This window comes from Raphanus sativus, chromosome 5 (assembly GCF_000801105.2).
Source record: "Raphanus sativus cultivar WK10039 chromosome 5, ASM80110v3, whole genome shotgun sequence".
NCBI classification, from domain to species: Eukaryota; Viridiplantae; Streptophyta; class Magnoliopsida; order Brassicales; family Brassicaceae; genus Raphanus; species Raphanus sativus.
Window position 1 is genome coordinate 29754200 of NC_079515.1, and position 21451 is coordinate 29775650.

General features: G+C 32.2%; 1 protein-coding gene across 2 annotated transcripts in view; it reads right to left on the minus strand.

The window, feature by feature from the left end:
* LOC108862076 (jacalin-related lectin 8-like) overlaps positions 1–21451 on the minus strand; it is a 23984-nt gene that overhangs the window by 433 nt on the left and 2100 nt on the right. The window lies entirely within an intron of this gene.

Here is a 21451-nt window from a genome sequence, read left to right on the forward strand (position 1 = left end):
GAATACTGTAATAAAGATCCAAAACAATTAGCAACCTGAAATTACATGAAAAAAAATATTTGCTTAAAGGAAATAAAAATATTAATTCACCATATGAGATATATAAATTTAAAATATCAACCACAAACATATTGTAGTCTAAATATATTCTGTATGACATATTTGTCTTATGTTAACCTGAAAATGGTTATAAGAAATTAAAACTAGAAATAAATACTCAAAATAAAATTCTCTATTAGTGATATTGCAAATTAATGCATTTATTATACAACATTAAAAATTAAAATTTCTAAGAGTCTACTGAACTAAAATAATAACATACATGTATGAAAAACCTCAGATGCCAAGTTTTTATTAAATAAACTATTGGATAATCCTAACATCAAATATATGTAGATTAAAAATAAATAATAATAATAATAATAATAATACAAATTAATTAATTTTGACTAAAACTTAGGTAATATTCAATCATAATAATAATCTAAACCTATAACCAATTGACCTTGCAAAATCAGTAACAAATAACAAACTGTATATTAACAAGATATCTTCTATAAGGAAAAGAGAATAATATTTGAAACCAATGATAAAATAATATGATAAAGTATTATACGGTAAGGAATTTATTTTAATTTTATTTTTACTATAATCCAAGTTATTAAGCTCACGGATATTTTAATGAAAATTTTATTTTGTGCAAATTAATGCTACTATATATATATGTGTGTATATATGTATATACGATATAAATAAAAATAGAACACTAAAAATTAAGAAATTTCATAAAAAATGGGTATCTCCAAAAGATATTAATTGCATTTGTTTTCACTATCTTCTTCATAGTATCTAAGTGTAGTTTATGTCACTAATTAAGTATTTATTACCTACTTTTAATGTATATTTTAAATATTATATTCATTATGAAATATGTGTTGATGTTATATTAGCAATTAATAATATTTTTTTTGTGTAGAACAAAACAACCATAAACATATTGTAATATAAATATATTATGCATGATGTATTTGGCTTATGAAAAACCCCATATGCCAAGTTTTTATTAAATAAACTTTTGGATTCGTGTAAAACTAAATATATATATTTTAAAAAATATTAAATTTATAATATTAAATATATAATATAAATTAAATTTTTTTGACTTAAACTAAGGAAATAATCTATAACCGATAGAACTTGCAAAATCAGTAACAAATAACAAAACATATATTGACAAGATATTTTATATAAAAAAGAGAATAACATTTGAAACCAAAGATGAAATATTATAAAGTAAGGAATTTATTTTAGTATTATTTTGACTATAATCCAAGAAATTAAGCTCAAGGATATTTTGATGAAATTTTCCTTCTTCGTCAATGAAGTATTCCTTTTATGAAAATTTATGTTATTATATATATAACAATATAAATCAAAACAGAACACTAAAAAAATTAAGAAAAGTTCATACAAAATGGCTATCTCCAAAAACATATTGATCGCATTTGTTTTCACTATCTTCTTCATAGTATCTAATGTTCATTGCTACCCAGGTATTTAATTTCACTTTACTGTTTACTTTTATTTATACTCATATATTTATCTTTTTTATAACTGTCAACATTGTAATCATTTTGATTTTAAACAGACTTTGAAGTAAAACAAGACTACAAAAAATGCTACGACAATATTCCGTGTAACACAAATGACCAAGCATGTGAGAACTTTTGTGCAGCTATGACCATTCAGTTAGTTGGCGATTGTAGTTCTGGAAAATGTTGTTGTAGGTCAAAAAGGCCAAACTAACATTATTAGATATAATAATTTTTGTACTAGTGTCAGGAATACTGTAATAAAGATCCAAAACAATTAGCAACCTGAAATTACATAAAAAAAAATCTTTGCTTAAAGGAAATAAAAAATATTAATTCACCATATGAGATATATAAATTTAAAATATCAACCATAAACATATTGTAGTCTAAATATATTCTGTATGACATATTTGTCTTATGTTAACCTGAAAATGGTTATAAGAAATTAAAACTAGAAATAAATACTCAAAATAAAATTCTCTATTAGTGATATTGCAAATTAATGCATTTATTATACAACATTAAAAATTAAAATTTCTAAGATTCTACTGAACTAAAATAATAACATACATGTATGAAAAACCTCAGATGCCAAGTTTTTATTAAATAAACTATTGGATAATCCTAACATCAAATATATGTATATTAAAAATAAATAATAATAATAATACAAATTAATTAATTTTGACTAAAACTTAGGTAATATTCAATCATAATAATAATCTAAACCTATAACCAATTGACCTTGCAAAATCAGTAACAAATAACAAACTGTATATTAACAAGATATCTTCTATAAGGAAAAGAGAATAATATTTGAAACCAATGATAAAATAATATGATAAAGTATTATACGGTAAGGAATTTATTTTAATTTTATTTTTACTATAATCCAAGTTATTAAGCTCACGGATATTTTAATGAAAATTTTATTTTGTGCAAATTAATGCTACTATATATATATGTGTGTGTATATATGTATATACGATATAAATAAAAATAGAACACTAAAAATTAAGAAATTTCATAAAAAATGGGTATCTCCAAAAGATATTAATTGCATTTGTTTTCACTATCTTCTTCATAGTATCTAAGTGTAGTTTATGTCACTAATTAAGTATTTATTACCTACTTTTAATGTATATTTTAAATATTATATTCATTATGAAATATGTGTTGATGTTATATTAGCAATTAATAATATTTTTGTGTAGAACAAAACAACCATAAACATATTGTAATTTAAATATATTATGCATGATGTATTTGGCTTATGAAAAACCCCATATGCCAAGTTTTTATTAAATAAACTTTTGGATTCGTCTAAAACTAAATATATATTTTTTAAAAAATATTAAATTTATAATATTAAATATATAATATAAATTAAAATTTTTGACTTAAACTAAGGAAATAATCTATAACCGATAGAACTTGCAAAATCAGTAACAAATAACAAAACATATATTGACAAGATATTTTCTATAAAAAAGAGAATAACATTTGAAACCAAAGATGAAATATTATAAAGTAAGGAATTTATTTTAATATTATTTTGACTATAATCCAAGAAATTAAGCTCAAGGATATTTTGATGAAATTTTCCTTCTTCGTCAATGAAATATTCCTTTTATGAAAATTTATGTTATTATATATATAACAATATAAATCAAAACAGAACACTAAAAAAATTAAGAAAAGTTCATACAAAATGGCTATCTCCAAAAACATATTGATCGCATTTGTTTTCACTATCTTCTTCATAGTATCTAATGTTCATTGCTACCCAGGTATTTAATTTCACTTTACTGTTTACTTTTATTTATACTCATATATTTATCTTTTTTATAACTGTCAACATTGTAATCATTTTGATTTTAAACAGACTTTGAAGTAAAACAAGACTACAAAAAATGCTACGACAATATTCCGTGTAAACCAAATGACCAAGCATGTGAGAACTTTTGTGCAGCTATGACCATTCAGTTAGTTGGCGATTGTAGTTCTGGAAAATGTTGTTGTAGGTCAAAAAGGCCAAACTAACATTATTAGATATAATAATTTTTGTACTAGTGTCAGGAATACTGTAATAAAGATCCAAAACAATTAGCAACCTGAAATTACATGAAAAAAAAATCTTTGCTTAAAGGAAATAAAAAATATTAATTCACCATATGAGATATATAAATTTAAAATATCAACCATAAACATATTGTAGTCTAAATATATTCTGTATGACATATTTGTCTTATGTTAACCTGAAAATGGTTATAAGAAATTAAAACTAGAAATAAATACTCAAAATAAAATTCTCTATTAGTGATATTGCAAATTAATGCATTTATTATACAACATTAAAAATTAAAATTTCTAAGATTCTACTGAACTAAAATAATAACATACATGTATGAAAAACCTCAGATGCCAAGTTTTTATTAAATAAACTATTGGATAATCCTAACATCAAATATATGTATATTAAAAATAAATAATAATAATAATACAAATTAATTAATTTTGACTAAAACTTAGGTAATATTCAATCATAATAATAATCTAAACCTATAACCAATTGACCTTGCAAAATCAGTAACAAATAACAAACTGTATATTAACAAGATATCTTCTATAAGGAAAAGAGAATAATATTTGAAACCAATGATAAAATAATATGATAAAGTATTATACGGTAAGGAATTTATTTTAATTTTATTTTTACTATAATCCAAGTTATTAAGCTCACGGATATTTTAATGAAAATTTTATTTTGTGCAAATTAATGCTACTATATATATATGTGTGTATATATGTATATACGATATAAATAAAAATAGAACACTAAAAATTAAGAAATTTCATAAAAAATGGGTATCTCCAAAAGATATTAATTGCATTTGTTTTCACTATCTTCTTCATAGTATCTAAGTGTAGTTTATGTCACTAATTAAGTATTTATTACCTACTTTTAATGTATATTTTAAATATTATATTCATTATGAAATATGTGTTGATGTTATATTAGCAATTAATAATATTTTTTGTGTAGAACAAAACAACCATAAACATATTGTAATTTAAATATATTATGCATGATGTATTTGGCTTATGAAAAACCCCATATGCCAAGTTTTTATTAAATAAACTTTTGGATTCGTCTAAAACTAAATATATATATTTTAAAAAATATTAAATTTATAATATTAAATATATAATATAAATTAAAATTTTTGACTTAAACTAAGGAAATAATCTATAACCGATAGAACTTGCAAAATCAGTAACAAATAACAAAACATATATTGACAAGATATTTTCTATAAAAAAGAGAATAACATTTGAAACCAAAGATGAAATATTATAAAGTAAGGAATTTATTTTAATATTATTTTGACTATAATCCAAGAAATTAAGCTCAAGGATATTTTGATGAAATTTTCCTTCTTCGTCAATGAAATATTCCTTTTATGAAAATTTATGTTATTATATATATAACAATATAAATCAAAACAGAACACTAAAAAAATTAAGAAAAGTTCATACAAAATGGCTATCTCCAAAAACATATTGATCGCATTTGTTTTCACTATCTTCTTCATAGTATCTAATGTTCATTGCTACCCAGGTATTTAATTTCACTTTACTGTTTACTTTTATTTATACTCATATATTTATCTTTTTTATAACTGTCAACATTGTAATCATTTTGATTTTAAACAGACTTTGAAGTAAAACAAGACTACAAAAAATGCTACGACAATATTCCGTGTAAACCAAATGACCAAGCATGTGAGAACTTTTGTGCAGCTATGACCATTCAGTTAGTTGGCGATTGTAGTTCTGGAAAATGTTGTTGTAGGTCAAAAAGGCCAAACTAACATTATTAGATATAATAATTTTTGTACTAGTGTCAGGAATACTGTAATAAAGATCCAAAACAATTAGCAACCTGAAATTACATGAAAAAAAAATCTTTGCTTAAAGGAAATAAAAAATATTAATTCACCATATGAGATATATAAATTTAAAATATCAACCATAAACATATTGTAGTCTAAATATATTCTGTATGACATATTTGTCTTATGTTAACCTGAAAATGGTTATAAGAAATTAAAACTAGAAATAAATACTCAAAATAAAATTCTCTATTAGTGATATTGCAAATTAATGCATTTATTATACAACATTAAAAATTAAAATTTCTAAGATTCTACTGAACTAAAATAATAACATACATGTATGAAAAACCTCAGATGCCAAGTTTTTATTAAATAAACTATTGGATAATCCTAACATCAAATATATGTATATTAAAAATAAATAATAATAATAATACAAATTAATTAATTTTGACTAAAACTTAGGTAATATTCAATCATAATAATAATCTAAACCTATAACCAATTGACCTTGCAAAATCAGTAACAAATAACAAACTGTATATTAACAAGATATCTTCTATAAGGAAAAGAGAATAATATTTGAAACCAATGATAAAATAATATGATAAAGTATTATACGGTAAGGAATTTATTTTAATTTTATTTTTACTATAATCCAAGTTATTAAGCTCACGGATATTTTAATGAAAATTTTATTTTGTGCAAATTAATGCTACTATATATATATATGTGTGTATATATGTATATACGATATAAATAAAAATAGAACACTAAAAATTAAGAAATTTCATAAAAAATGGGTATCTCCAAAAGATATTAATTGCATTTGTTTTCACTATCTTCTTCATAGTATCTAAGTGTAGTTTATGTCACTAATTAAGTATTTATTACCTACTTTTAATGTATATTTTAAATATTATATTCATTATGAAATATGTGTTGATGTTATATTAGCAATTAATAATATTTTTTTGTGTAGAACAAAACAACCATAAACATATTGTAATTTAAATATATTATGCATGATGTATTTGGCTTATGAAAAACCCCATATGCCAAGTTTTTATTAAATAAACTTTTGGATTCGTCTAAAACTAAATATATATATTTTTAAAAAATATTAAATTTATAATATTAAATATATAATATAAATTAAAATTTTTGACTTAAACTAAGGAAATAATCTATAACCGATAGAACTTGCAAAATCAGTAACAAATAACAAAACATATATTGACAAGATATTTTCTATAAAAAAGAGAATAACATTTGAAACCAAAGATGAAATATTATAAAGTAAGGAATTTATTTTAATATTATTTTGACTATAATCCAAGAAATTAAGCTCAAGGATATTTTGATGAAATTTTCCTTCTTCGTCAATGAAATATTCCTTTTATGAAAATTTATGTTATTATATATATAACAATATAAATCAAAACAGAACACTAAAAAAATTAAGAAAAGTTCATACAAAATGGCTATCTCCAAAAACATATTGATCGCATTTGTTTTCACTATCTTCTTCATAGTATCTAATGTTCATTGCTACCCAGGTATTTAATTTCACTTTACTGTTTACTTTTATTTATACTCATATATTTATCTTTTTTATAACTGTCAACATTGTAATCATTTTGATTTTAAACAGACTTTGAAGTAAAACAAGACTACAAAAAATGCTACGACAATATTCCGTGTAAACCAAATGACCAAGCATGTGAGAACTTTTGTGCAGCTATGACCATTCAGTTAGTTGGCGATTGTAGTTCTGGAAAATGTTGTTGTAGGTCAAAAAGGCCAAACTAACATTATTAGATATAATAATTTTTGTACTAGTGTCAGGAATACTGTAATAAAGATCCAAAACAATTAGCAACCTGAAATTACATGAAAAAAAATCTTTGCTTAAAGGAAATAAAAAATATTAATTCACCATATGAGATATATAAATTTAAAATATCAACCATAAACATATTGTAGTCTAAATATATTCTGTATGACATATTTGTCTTATGTTAACCTGAAAATGGTTATAAGAAATTAAAACTAGAAATAAATACTCAAAATAAAATTCTCTATTAGTGATATTGCAAATTAATGCATTTATTATACAACATTAAAAATTAAAATTTCTAAGATTCTACTGAACTAAAATAATAACATACATGTATGAAAAACCTCAGATGCCAAGTTTTTATTAAATAAACTATTGGATAATCCTAACATCAAATATATGTATATTAAAAATAAATAATAATAATAATAATAGAAATTAATTAATTTTGACTAAAACTTAGGTAATATTCAATCATAATAATAATCTAAACCTATAACCAATTGACCTTGCAAAATCAGTAACAAATAACAAACTGTATATTAACAAGATATCTTCTATAAGGAAAAGAGAATAATATTTGAAACCAATGATAAAATAATATGATAAAGTATTATACGGTAAGGAATTTATTTTAATTTTATTTTTACTATAATCCAAGTTATTAAGCTCACAGATATTTTAATGAAAATTTTATTTTGTGCATATATATATATATATATATATATGTGTGTGTGTATATATGTATATACAATATAAATAAAATAGAACACTAAAAACTAAGAAATTTCATAAAAATGGGTATCTCCAAAAGATATTAATTGCATTTGTTTTCACTATCTTCTTCATAGTATCTAAGTGTAGTTTATGTCACTAATTAAGTATTTATTACCTACTTTTAATGTATATTTTAAATATTATATTCATTATGAAATATGTGTTTAAGTTATATTAGCAATTAATAATATTTTTTTGTGTAGAACAAAACAACCATAAACATATTGTAATTTAAATATATTATGCATGATGTATTTGGCTTATGAAAAACCCCATATGCCAAGTTTTTATTAAATAAACTTTTGGATTCGTCTAAAACTAAATATATATATATATATATATATATATATATATTTTTTTAAATATTAAATTTATAATATTAAATATATAATATAAATTTAAAATTTTGACTTAAACTAAGAAAATAATCTATAACCGACAGAACTTGCAAAATCAGTAACAAATAACAAAATATATATTGACAAGATATTTTCTATAAAAAAGAGAATAACATTTGAAACCAAAGATGAAATATTATAAAGTAAGGAATTTATTTTAATATTATTTTGACTATAATCCAAGAAATTAAGCTCAAGGATATTTTGATGAAATTTTCCTTCTTCGTCAATGAAATATTCCTTTTATGAAAATTTATGTTATTATATATATAACAATATAAATCAAAACAGAACACTAAAAAATTAAGAAAAGTTCATACAAAATGGCTATCTCCAAAAACATATTGATCGCATTTGTTTTTTGTTTTCACTATCTTCTTCATAGTATCTAATGTTCATTGCTACCCAGGTATTTAATTTCACTTTACTGTTACGCTGCGTTTTGCTAAGAGGCGATTTTGGCGAAATTAAAGGCGATCGTGAGTACGGTGGTTACGGTTACGGATCTCGGTGATTTTGGTGCAGGATCTGGTCCTCCGATGGGGGATCGAGATCATCTACTGCGCTCGGAGCTAGGGGACAAAAATCGGGGGTTACGGTTACGGAAGAAGTGATTCCAAACTTATCGGAGATGGTGGAGGCTGGAGGTTCTATGGTATCGGAGGCGAAGGAAGGTTCTATGGTATCAGAGGCGAAGGAAGGTTCTATGGTATCGGAGGCGAAGGAAGGTTCTATGGTATTGGAGGCGAAAGAAGGTTCTATGATATCGGAGGTGAAGGATCTAAATCAACCTAAGTCGATTCGATCGGATCTGAAAACTGGGGAGTGGGTGAATGCGGTTCAAGGGAAGAAAATTCTAAAGAAGTATGAGATGGATATTCAGATTGAGGATGGGGTTGGTTCTGTGAGTGTACCAGATGAAGTTTTCAAAGATGCTGCTCCTCTTTGGGAAGATTTCCTAATTGGAAGATTTCTCGACAAAGCTCCTCACATAGGCAAGGTTCATGCGATTGTCAACAAGATCTGGGCTCAAAGCGACAAATCGCAGATGATCGACGTCTATGTGATCAATCCAACAACAATGAAGTTCAAGGTGAGCAACCCAGATCTGAGGAATAGGATTGTTCGGAGAGCAATGTGGAACATAGCTGAAATTCCAGTTATCATGGCGAAATGGTCACCATTAACTGAGGATATTGAACAGGAGACGTACTCGATACCTCTATGGGTTCACCTGAAGAATGTTCCGATGGATATGTTTCTCCTGGAAGGGGCTAAGCTTCGTCACAAGCTCAGTGGGTATACCTACGAGGCTACATCCTGAAACAGAGCAATGTCTGAACCTAAAGGTGGCAAAGGTGTTTGTCAAAGCTGATCTTTCAAAGGAGTTACCAAAATCGATGAACTTCAGCTTCAAAGGGAAAACAACGCTAGTGGAATACTCTTACCCGTGGTTACCACCAAAATGCACTCACTGTGGCAAATGGGGGCATCTGGTTCGTAACTGCAGAAGAAAGTTTGAAACGAGTGAAGTAGAAGTTGAAGTGCAGAAGGTTAATGGGGAAGAGGGTAGTGCGAAGAGGGGAGAGTTGAAAGTAGAAGAGGTTGTGAGATCTGAAGTTGATACGGTGTTGGAGGCTAAGAAGGTTGCGGTGATAAATAAAAATGCAAATATTATGGAGGTTTTGGAGAAGTCGGCAGTAGGAAGTATCAGGAAGAGTACGGGTGAGAAAGATTGGGTGGAAGTTTCGCCAGGAAAGGGTAGTCGAACTCCTGTAGCTACTAAAAATCTTGAGTATGGTCAGGTTTCAATACTATCCAGTTCAAGATTTTCAGTTCTGAGCCTGGAGGATGAGGAAGAGGAAGGAGAAATAACTGTAAATAATGAAGAGGAAGGTAGTATTAAGAAATTGGAGGAGAATAGCAATATGAAGGTAGTTGGTAATAAAGAAGAGGAGGTGATAGAAGATAAAGATGAGCAGGAAGAGGATAAGGAAGATTTGGATATGGAGGTAACACAAGAAGATGAAGTTGTTAGTTTGAGAGAGTATCTGCCAAGAGGATCTAAATCTAGACATAGATTTCTTCCGGATGTGTCTGTTCAGAGAACAAGGGAAGATGGCCCGAGTGATCTGAATAAGAAGAAGAAACCTCGTAATGCTAGATGACTGGGTTCTTCTGGAACATGCGCGGCTTTAACAAATTGTCAAAACATGGAATAGTCCGCGAATGGGTCAAAGGGCAGTCTCTACAGTTTGGAAGTCTGATTGAAACTAGAGTGAAGGAAGGTAAAGCAGGTAGAATTATGAGCTCGGTTTTTCATAATTGGTCGTACATGGCTAACTATGAGCATCATCATCTTGGGCGTATATGGGTGGTATGGGGGCCGTCTGTAAGGATGACTCCAGTTTTCAAAAGTAGTCAGTTAATCACTTGTTCTGTTCTTCTGGAAGGAATGGAAGAGGAGATGTTTTGTTCCTTTGTGTACGCTCTGAACACAATGGAAGAAAGGAAGGTCTTATGGGAGGATTTGAGAAATCATAAAGACTCGCCAATGTTTAGGGGTAAGAAGTGGTTGATCTGTGGAGATTTCAATGAGACTCTTGTAGGAGAAGAACACTCTGGCTATGATACTAATCCTAATGTGACAGCAGGGATGAGGGATTTCCAAGAATTAGTCAGCTACTGCTCTCTAATGGATATGGGTTCTCATGGTCCTGTTTTTACATGGTGTAACAAGAGGGAGGGAAATTTAATATGCAAGAAGCTGGATCGGGTACTGATTAATGATGTTGCGCTTCATGATCTGGGGAGAGCTTACAGTGTCTTTGAGCCGGGAGGATGTTCAGATCACCTTAGATGCAGAATTCATTTTGATACGGAGGAGAAGCAAAAGAAGAGGAAGCCGTTTAAGTTCACTAATGTGATAGCCACAATGGAGGAGTTTCTACCAATGGTTGATGAATTCTGGAGAGGAACTGATAGTCTCTTTCATTCTACCTCAGCTCTGTATAGGCTTGGGAAGAAGCTAAAAGGTCTCAAGCCAGTTATGAGATCTCTTAGCAAAGATAAATTGGGGCAAATCCACAAGCAGACGAAGGAGGCTCTCTTAACATTATGTGAAAGGCAAGGAGAAACTCTACTGAATCCAAGCTCGGAAGCTATGCGAGAGGAGTGTGATGCTCTAGAGAAGTGGCAGAAACTAGCTGATATTGAAGAGGATGTGTATAAGCAGAAATCAAAGATGCACTGGTTGGAGGTTGGTGACAGGAACAATAAGTTCTTTCATAATGCTGCGAAAATCAGAGAAGTGATGAATACTATAAGGGAAGTAATGCGACCGGATGGCAGTATAGCTTCTACAGAAGAAGAAATAAAAGATGAAGCTGAGAGATTCTTTACTGAATTGCTTACTTATAAGCCACTGGAGTATGAAGAGCCTAGCGTAGACATCCTGCGTGATCTCCTGCAGTTTCAGTGTAGTGAAGTGGATAAAGAGTATCTAATCAGAGAAGTTACTGCAGAGGAAGTAAAGGAGGTGATATTCAAAATGCCATCAAATAAATCACCAGGCCCTGATGGATATACCACAGAGTTTTTTAAAGCTGCTTGGCCGGTAATAGGGAATGATGTGGTGGTAGCGATTCAGTCATTCTTCATTAAAGGCTTCCTCCCCAAAGGTATAAATTCAACAATCTTAGCCTTGATACCAAAGAAAGATACAGCGAAGGAAATGAAAGATTACAGGCCAATATCATGTTGTAATGTGCTATACAAGGTGATTTCAAAGATTATGGCCAATCGTCTCAAAGGTATAATGCCTAAGTTCATCTCTGCTAATCAGTCAGCGTTCGTTAAAGATAGATTGTTGATGGAGAACCTTCTGCTAGCTACTGAATTAGTCAAAGACTACCACAAGAGTGAGATTTCTCCACGGTGTGCCATGAAGATAGATATCTCTAAGGCCTTTGACTCGGTGCAATGGCCTTTTCTCTTAGCAATGCTTGAAGCTTTGGGATTTCCAGCTAAATACATTCACTGGATCAAGCTCTGTGTATCGACTGCCTCGTTCTCGGTGCAAGTCAATGGAGAGCTTGCTGGTTATTTCAACAGTGCCAGAGGATTACGTCAAGGTTGTGCTCTATCTCCCTCGCTGTTTGTAATTTGTATGAATGTCCTCTCCAAGTTGCTAGATAAAGCAGTTATGGACAGGAAGGTGGGATATCATCTGAGATGCAAGAATGCTCTCTTGACACATTTATGCTTCGCAGATGACATAATGGTATTCTCAGATGGGCAGAAGAGATCAGTTGAAGGGATTCTTCAAGTATTTGATGCATTTGAAAAGCTTTCTGGTCTAAAGATTAGTTTGGAGAAATCAACGTTATACATGGCTGGGATCTCGAGTGAAAGTCAGAAAGCAATCTTAGAGAACTTTCCGTTTGAAGCAGGTCAGCTCCCTGTTCGTTATCTGGGTTTGCCATTACTCACCAAGAAAATGACAGTAGCAGACTACTTGCCGCTGATGGAGAAAGTCAGGACCAGGATGTGTAACTGGAATGGGAGGTTTTTGTCATATGCAGGGAGATTGCAGTTGATAAAATCTGTCATCATGAGCCTCACTAATTTCTGGTTATCTGCGTTTAGGCTTCCTCGACAATGTCTAAATGGGATAGAGAAACTGTGTGCAGCGTTTTTGTGGTCTGGTCCGGAGTTAAGTACGAAAAAATCAAAAGTGGGATGGATGGAAGTTTGTAAAAGAAAAGAAGAAGGAGGTCTGGGTTTAAGACTTTTGAAAGAAGTGAATGAAGTTTCTTGCCTCAAACTAGTTTGGAGAGTTCTTTCTGGTCAAGATTCCTTATGGGTGAGATGGGTTCAACAATATTTGATAAGAAAAGGCTCTTTCTGGTCTCTAAAGGAAACCACTACGGTTGGCTCTTGGATGTGGAAGAAAATTCTTAAGACAAGAGATGCAGCTAAAAGTTTTCATCGGGTGGAGGTTAAAAATGGCGAGAATACTTATTTTTGGTTTGATCATTGGTGCAAAATGGGGCGTTTGAGGGATGTGTTGGGTACAAGAGGATGTATGGATCTGGGCATCCCAGAAAATTCGACAGTAGCAGAAGTGGTTCAGAAGCATAGAAGGAGAAAGCATCGAGTTGTGCTTCTGAACATGGGTGAAGAGGAAATAGAGAAAGTTAAATCAGAGAATCATCAAGAGAAAGATATTGCAGTATGGAGGAGTAAAGCAGAGTGTTACAAGTCGATCTTTTCTTCAAATAATACTTGGATGTTGATTCGTAAAGAATACAATAAGCATAGATGGAGCAAGTGCATTTGGTTCAAGCATGCCACGCCGAAATATGCGTTTCATGTTTGGACTGCAATGCTGGATAGGTTGTCGACTTGTGACAGGATGTTGAGATGGAATCCTGCAATTGATCCAGTATGCGTATTGTGTAATCAGGAAGTGGAAACAAGAAATCACTTGTTTTTCTCTTGTTCGTATTCAAGTTCGATATGGAGGAAGCTTATAGGGGGTTTGCTATGTACTGGATACACAGAAAGATGGGAGGATATATTGGAGCTTATGCTTGCACAAAGCTATGATCGAGTTAAGCTTTTTCTGATGAGATACACCTTCCAGGCAGCAGCTCACTCAATATGGAGAGAGAGGAACAGTAGGCGTCATGGAGGGAAGCAAATTCCTCATGTCATGTTAGAGAAGATTATAGACAAAAACGTGAGGAATAGGTTGTCATCTATTCGTCGTCAAGGTGATCAGAGGATGGAGAAGGGTTTAAGGATGTGGTTTAGCACAAGAGTTTGATTAAAATGTAGTAGCTTCTTATTTTCAGCTAATTGATGCATTATATGTAAAAACGTTTTTGGATGAAAACAATTTTACATTTATTCAAAAAAAAAAAAAAAAATTCACTTTACTGTTTACTTTTATTTATACTCATATATTTATCTTTTTATAACTGTCAACATTGTAATCATTTTGATTTTAAACAGACTTTGAAGTAAAACAAGACTACAAAAAATGCGACAATATTCCGTGTAAACCAAATGACCAAGCATGTGAGAACTTTTGTGCAGCTATGACCATTCAGTTAGTTGGCGATTGTAGTTCTGGAAAATGTTGTTGTAGGTCAAAAAGGCCAAACTTGTTATGAATATTGTGTGATGTCTATTATGGAATGTTCTAGATTTACTTGTTCCCTACTCCAAGTTACTTGTTCCCTACTCCAAGTTATTAGACTTTGTCTCCAAGCTATGTAATCCTATATAAGGAACTCATTACTCATGGAATAATAACAATTTATTTCATCTCTAAGTCATACGACTCTCTCTCTCTCTCTCTCTCTCTTTAGTTCGATCTATTATAAGACAAGAACACTAGGATTTGAACACGTTATCAGCACGAGACTCTAAACCCTACCTAAAATCCGACGACCACAAAAACCCTAATTTTGGCAGTAACTTCAAACCGCCATATCTCCCTAACCGTAAGGATCCAGACGGCGAGTAATATATCAAACTGAAGCTCTTGACGAGAAGAAACCAACGCCGCAGACCACGCAGCAATCCGACTCCAGACGCGCCGTCACCTCCCAGTGCAAGCCGCGCCGTCAAAGATCATCCAAAACCCTAATAGCCGCTAACTCCTTATCTCTCTTAATTTCGATATCTATTGTTCTTAGATCTCATACTAATCCAACTTTGAAACGTTCATTGTTGATTATTCAAGGTTTCTAAAAGAGGAACCAAGGAAAAAAGATCGGCAAAGATTAAGGTAAGATCTCAAGAACCCTAATCTTTACTTGTGGTTCAAGCAATTTGGATTTCAAACTTCTCTTCATCTTAAATCCGATTTAAAAGGTTTTGCGATTTGATTTGGTTGATTTTAGTTCTTGTTTTATTTTAAAATCAAAACCCTAAACCCTTAATAGTTTTACATGAATTTAGTTTTGTATGGACAACAAGTGATACCCCTTTAAGGATGACACGCTATATGTCCAAACAAAACTTAAGATCAATGTTTAACCTAATCCTAAAATCAGATTTGAATTTTAAACCCTAATCCTTAAAGTTTAAATCCGATTTTAAGAAACCCTAAACTCTAAAATATAAAGTATGTGATTACATGACTTTTGTTTTGTATGGACAACAAGTGATACCCCTTTAAGGATGACACGCTATATGTCCAAACAAAACATAAGGTTAATGTTTTCCACATCTTTTGGTCGATGATGCACACCATAGTGTGGCTAGACCATGATTTTCTTTTAGGTCAATGATGCATACCATTAGGTATGACTAGACCATATGAAGTAAAGGTCAATGATACGTACTCTTAAGTACGATTAGACCATAAAACAAAATCAATGGTCGATGATGTTCACCCTCAGGTGCAACTAGATTTTTCACCCGTGATTCACGGTGATCATCCACGATGATCCGCGTTGATCTATGATCCATGATGATCCTCGATGATCCGTGATGATCTACGATGATCAGTGATCCAAGGTGATCCACGATGATTCTCGATGATCCACGGTGATCCACAATCACTGGTGATGGATGATGCGCACCACAGTGCAGCTAAATCACGATCCATTTTATTTGGTCGAGGAAGTGTACTGAATGGTACTACTAGACCATTAAACCGCATGGGTCGATGTAGCATACTATATGGTATGGATAGACCATGCACTCGTCCATCCCACTATTTTCAAGGGATTTATAAATCAAACAAGTTGATTAAGAGATGGATGAGTTATGAGAAAGTAAATTTCTAAAGAGAATGCAAACTGGCCGTATGGCCCTCTTATTTGTTTGCTGGCAGTGTGATTTAATTGTGTAATAGCCGAAAGGCATTGATCACACACACAAGCCATATGGCTTATTGTTTACATACTGGCCGAGTGCCTTTTATTTCTTGGATAGCCAATGGCATCAGAAATTGTATGTACTAACACAAATCATTTTGATATGATTCAGATGTCGAGACTCCATCACTCGGATTACCCAGCCCATGATCTCAATGGAGACAATTACCTTGATTGGGCGATGAACACTTCAGCCGATTTAAAGTCTAAAGGACTTGGGAAGTGTATCAAATACGGCAATGATACCCTTGCATATGAAAGGCGTAGAGCTGTTTTGATAATGAGAAAGCATCTCGTGAAGGATCTGTATGATGAGTGCAACTACATCAATGATCCTTACGATCTCTGGTCGAGATTGAACACCATGTTCTTCGAGCCATTACTAGATGAGTCCATGAAAGAATGGAAGGCTCTGAGGTTCCAGGATTATGAATCCGTGGATGACTATCACTTTGATCTTATGAGAATCACCTATAGTCTTAAACTATGTGGTGAAGTGATAACAAACTATGACTTGTTAAGCAAGACTCGTGACACGATCCATTCAAAGGAAGTGTTGTTATCACAGAAGGCTAAAGGTTTCACAACCTATTACGACCTTCTCTCATACCTTTCAGCTCTTGAGGAAAAGAAGCAGAAAAGGAAAGTCAACCTCGACAAACTCGACTATGTTATGGAGATAAGTGCCGAGTATCAATGTGAGATGATATACGGTGATGCTGAAGAAGCTAAGAAAAGAAAATTCGGGTGGACTCATATAGATGATGAGATTGGTTTATTCATTGAATAGAGAACCAAATGTGAGCCACGTCCAAGATGTTATTATGGACTGGCCGGCTATTGTTTAAGCCTTTTGACATTCTGATTTCATACTTATGATTTGGTGTTTTGTTTTAAATATAATTTGTCATTCAAATTTCATAGCATTAATAAAAGTTTTTTTATCTTCATTGATTGATTTGCTTGAAAAATATTTTTGATTGACAAATGAGAATGAAAACTCGAGAAGAGTATGTCTAGACCACCACGCCTAAGGCATGGCCTTAAGAGGCACGAAATTTATCACCTAAGACCCATTGAGAGAGACCCAAAATCCCCACTGGCCGTGGACAAGGATACCACAATAACCGTGGTTGTAGATCCAATCATGGCCGAGGAGGGAGTAAAGGTCGAAATGGCATTACAAGCCACATCAAAATGGTTTCAATAATAAACCAATGGGCAAAGCAAAGAAAAAGGAAATGTTCCTTTAGCTTATGAAAATCGCCAAAGGCATACATATAAAAGAGGTCGAGACTACATTCTCCCTACTGATCTAATACTATGCTAAGGATCAGTGTGATAAGGCATAAAAGCCTAGGTAACCAGTAAGGTTCACCAACGAATTTATACACTTTATGGCATGACCGGATTAGCCATCCTGGTCGAACTTGATTAATAAGGCACAAAGAGTTATCCCATAAGATCTCACGTTGTGAAACATGTACACAAGGGAAACTCAGTAGGCTTCATTGTTCCAAGCAACACGAAAGTATAATCTGATCATGAGGGTAGTGAGGACAAAACCCGTGATCATGACCAGACCACAAATTCGTGTATCATGGTCTAAAACCATGCTGGCCGTCCAAGCATTACGTTTAAGTGAGGACAAACAAACGTATTTTATAGCATGTTCATGAGGGGGAGAATAAACACTCCGTGTGGTCCATGACCATACTATAAAACCCGAACATGATAAGCCTGGCCGAAGGCCATAAGACATTATAGCTTGGCCGTATAAGGCATAACCTATAAGGTTGAGACTTCAAAAGTCTATAAGCTTGGGTACACCACAAGAATACATGTATGAAAGATAAGATACATCAGGCCATATAAAGTGAGCATAGATATTCCCGTCTAAAGATGATAAAGGGTCATAATCCAGATATAGACCATCCTAAGACTTTATGGATAAACCACCACATACCTATGTGCCATCTAGGATGGAATACCTCATCTAAGGATGAGATGAAAATCGGGAATATATGTTGGATAAGAGAACATGATCTTTCTCCCACGAATTCAATGAGACCATGAGCCAAACAAAGGTGATCATATTGTGGCCAAGGTACACGGATTACATACAAGATGAATCCGACTATCCAACATCATGGAGAAAGCTATAAGCTGGTAAATAGAAAGTAAAAGTGGAATGGTTTTAACCATCCAAGTCTTGGCAAAGATCCTCGGACCAGATATATATGTACTGGACGTCCATAAACAAAGAAAGAATGATAGCCAGACAGACCCGAAAGAATGACTAAGTCATACCAGCTTAGCACCACTATATAAATGTCCTAGTAGAGACATAATCAAGTTGCTGTAGAAGTCTATACAAGATAGACCAGTATGTTCCATATATAAGGAACCTCGGATAGAAAGAGATAAGGTGCTCATAATGATAGATCCGGGTTCATGAAAGAGAAACCATACTAGACAATGAGATAAGACCGGCCGGTCCTAAGGTACAGGTATCATACAATGTAGCCTTGCAAACTACAAAGTATTCAATGATCCTGATAATAATAAAATCTCAATCGATTGTATCATGTCTAGAACGCGATAGAACGCGATGGAACATTATATAAGGTGTCGACACATACACACACTCATAAGTGATAAAGAGAAAGCACTTGAGCATAAGAGATATGCGAGGATCACTAACCCACGTAAGAGTACTCATCATAGAGAAATGAATGGGACGTGGAGTTATAGTAAAGAATGTATATGATGGGCGTATTGGCCAAATACATAAGATAGACGCCATCTAACCAGTGAACAGATGAGTCTTGTGAGGAAAAGAAAATCGTGAGCTGTAGAACATGAAAGTACAGACAAGTGGTCGTACATGTTGCTACATAAAGCATTCAAAAGGAATGGCTTGATCACACAAGGATACTCACAGGGACTAAGGAACAAGGAAATAAATTCCTAGGTGGTGAATGCTACTACCCAATATCGAAATTAATAAAGATTTGGACATCTAAGGAAGATGTAGTAGACATTGGATATATCACTGGATATAAAGGTAACATAAGATACCTTGAGAAATGAGAAAGAAGTTCTCATAGAACAACATCGTTCCTGCGTTGTTCATGGACTGAAATGCAGCTGCATGCGTGTATGTACACACGATATGATAAGACTAAGTGATGCTTAGTAGAAAGTTCTATAAGAACGTTTCAGATCAGTCCATATAGTAGTCAATATATTCCTTGTGTTTATACTTAAAGAAAGGATGATTAAGATGATTGATTCTTGGAAAGGCTATGAAGAGACTACGATGATCTATAGTAGAGATCATTAGCCGTATATGAATGTTGGGATCTATGATCCAACATACCAAGAATAGATTGATCAAATGGTCTGAGAATCCATCAGATTCACGACCAAAGGGAACCATACCGACTAGGATCATGTCCGACCTAGTTCGACCTTAATCATCATTGGTCCCGACCAATCCATCCCGTCCAGCTTGTTCCGACCAGTTTCTCTAGGTCTTAAATCCGACCTAAACCATCCAAGTGAGAGGAACGTCCTATTGACCAAAAAGTGGTTTAGTTTTGATTAAACTTCAAACTATAACACAATAGCCACTTCATGAACAGACCGTGGACATATACTAAAAGTTCATAAAGAGTTTTGGTCAAAGGATATGAATAAGATATATAGTGGACAAGAACATAATCCGGATGGATTATGGATGATGTCATGATCCGGACAGATCATGGACATACAAAGACATTCATGGTCGAATTTATCTAAGAGAGATAAACCATATGATCCGAATGGACCATGAATATCATGAAAGCATTTTGTTGATGCATGTTACCAGTCCGATCCACACAGTGCTAAGTCCCAAACCGGCTATGTTTTCACATATGGAGGCACGACCATTTCATGGAGATCAGTCAAGCAGACTATATCAGCCACATCATCCAATCACTCGGATATATTGGCGATCCATGAAGCAAGCAGAGAGTGTGTCTGGTTGAGACTCATGACACACCATATTCGGACAGCATGTGGGATCACGGATGGTAAAGACGAGCCGACCGTTCTTTACGAAGACAATGCGGCCTGCATAGCTCAGCTCAAAGATGGTTACATCAAGGGTGACAAGACTAAGCATGTTCTCCCCAAGTTCTTCTTCACCCACGATCTTCAGAAAGAAGGAGAGGTCAAGGTCCTCTAAGTCAGATCCAGCGAGAACTCAGCCGACCTCTTCACTAAGGCATTACCAACATGCACGCTCAGGAAGCTTATGCAGCAGATTGGTATGCGATCACTGAGAAGCCTTTAGTGATGTTCACTTCAGGGGAAGTAATGCGGCTGTACTCTTTTTCCTATCCATGGCTTCCCATTTTTACCACATTGGGTTTTTGGGTTTACCATGGAAAGGTTTTAACGAGGCAGTATTCCAAACGCATTACAAACTCTAGACGGTTATGGCATTACAATCTCGGTTTTTAACGAGATAGCATCTTACACGCATAATAGACATCAAGGGAAAGTGTTATGAATATTGTGTGATGTCTACTATGTAATGTTCTAGATTTACTTGTTCCCTACTCCAAGTTACTTGTTCACTACTCCAAGTTATTAGACTTTGTCTCTAAGTTATGTAATCCTATATAAGGAACTCATTACTCATGGAATAATAACAATTCATTCATCTCTAAGTCATACGACTCTCTCTCTATCTCTCTCTCTCTTTAGTTCGATCTATTCTAAGACAAGAACACTAGGATTAGAACAAACTATACTATTTTTAATCATAATTAGTATGATAAAAAAATTAATTATTTTCTTGATTCAAAAGTAAGGAATATAGTTCAAAACAGATCATTTCTAGCATATGGATCATTTAGGGATGTTCAATCCGAAAAAATTTAATTTACTAAAACTGAATCAAACCAAAATAGAGAAAATTGTTTTGATTTGATAGCACTGAATCAACTGGATTAATGCTATTTATAAAAAAACTGCATTAAATAAATATTGTTTG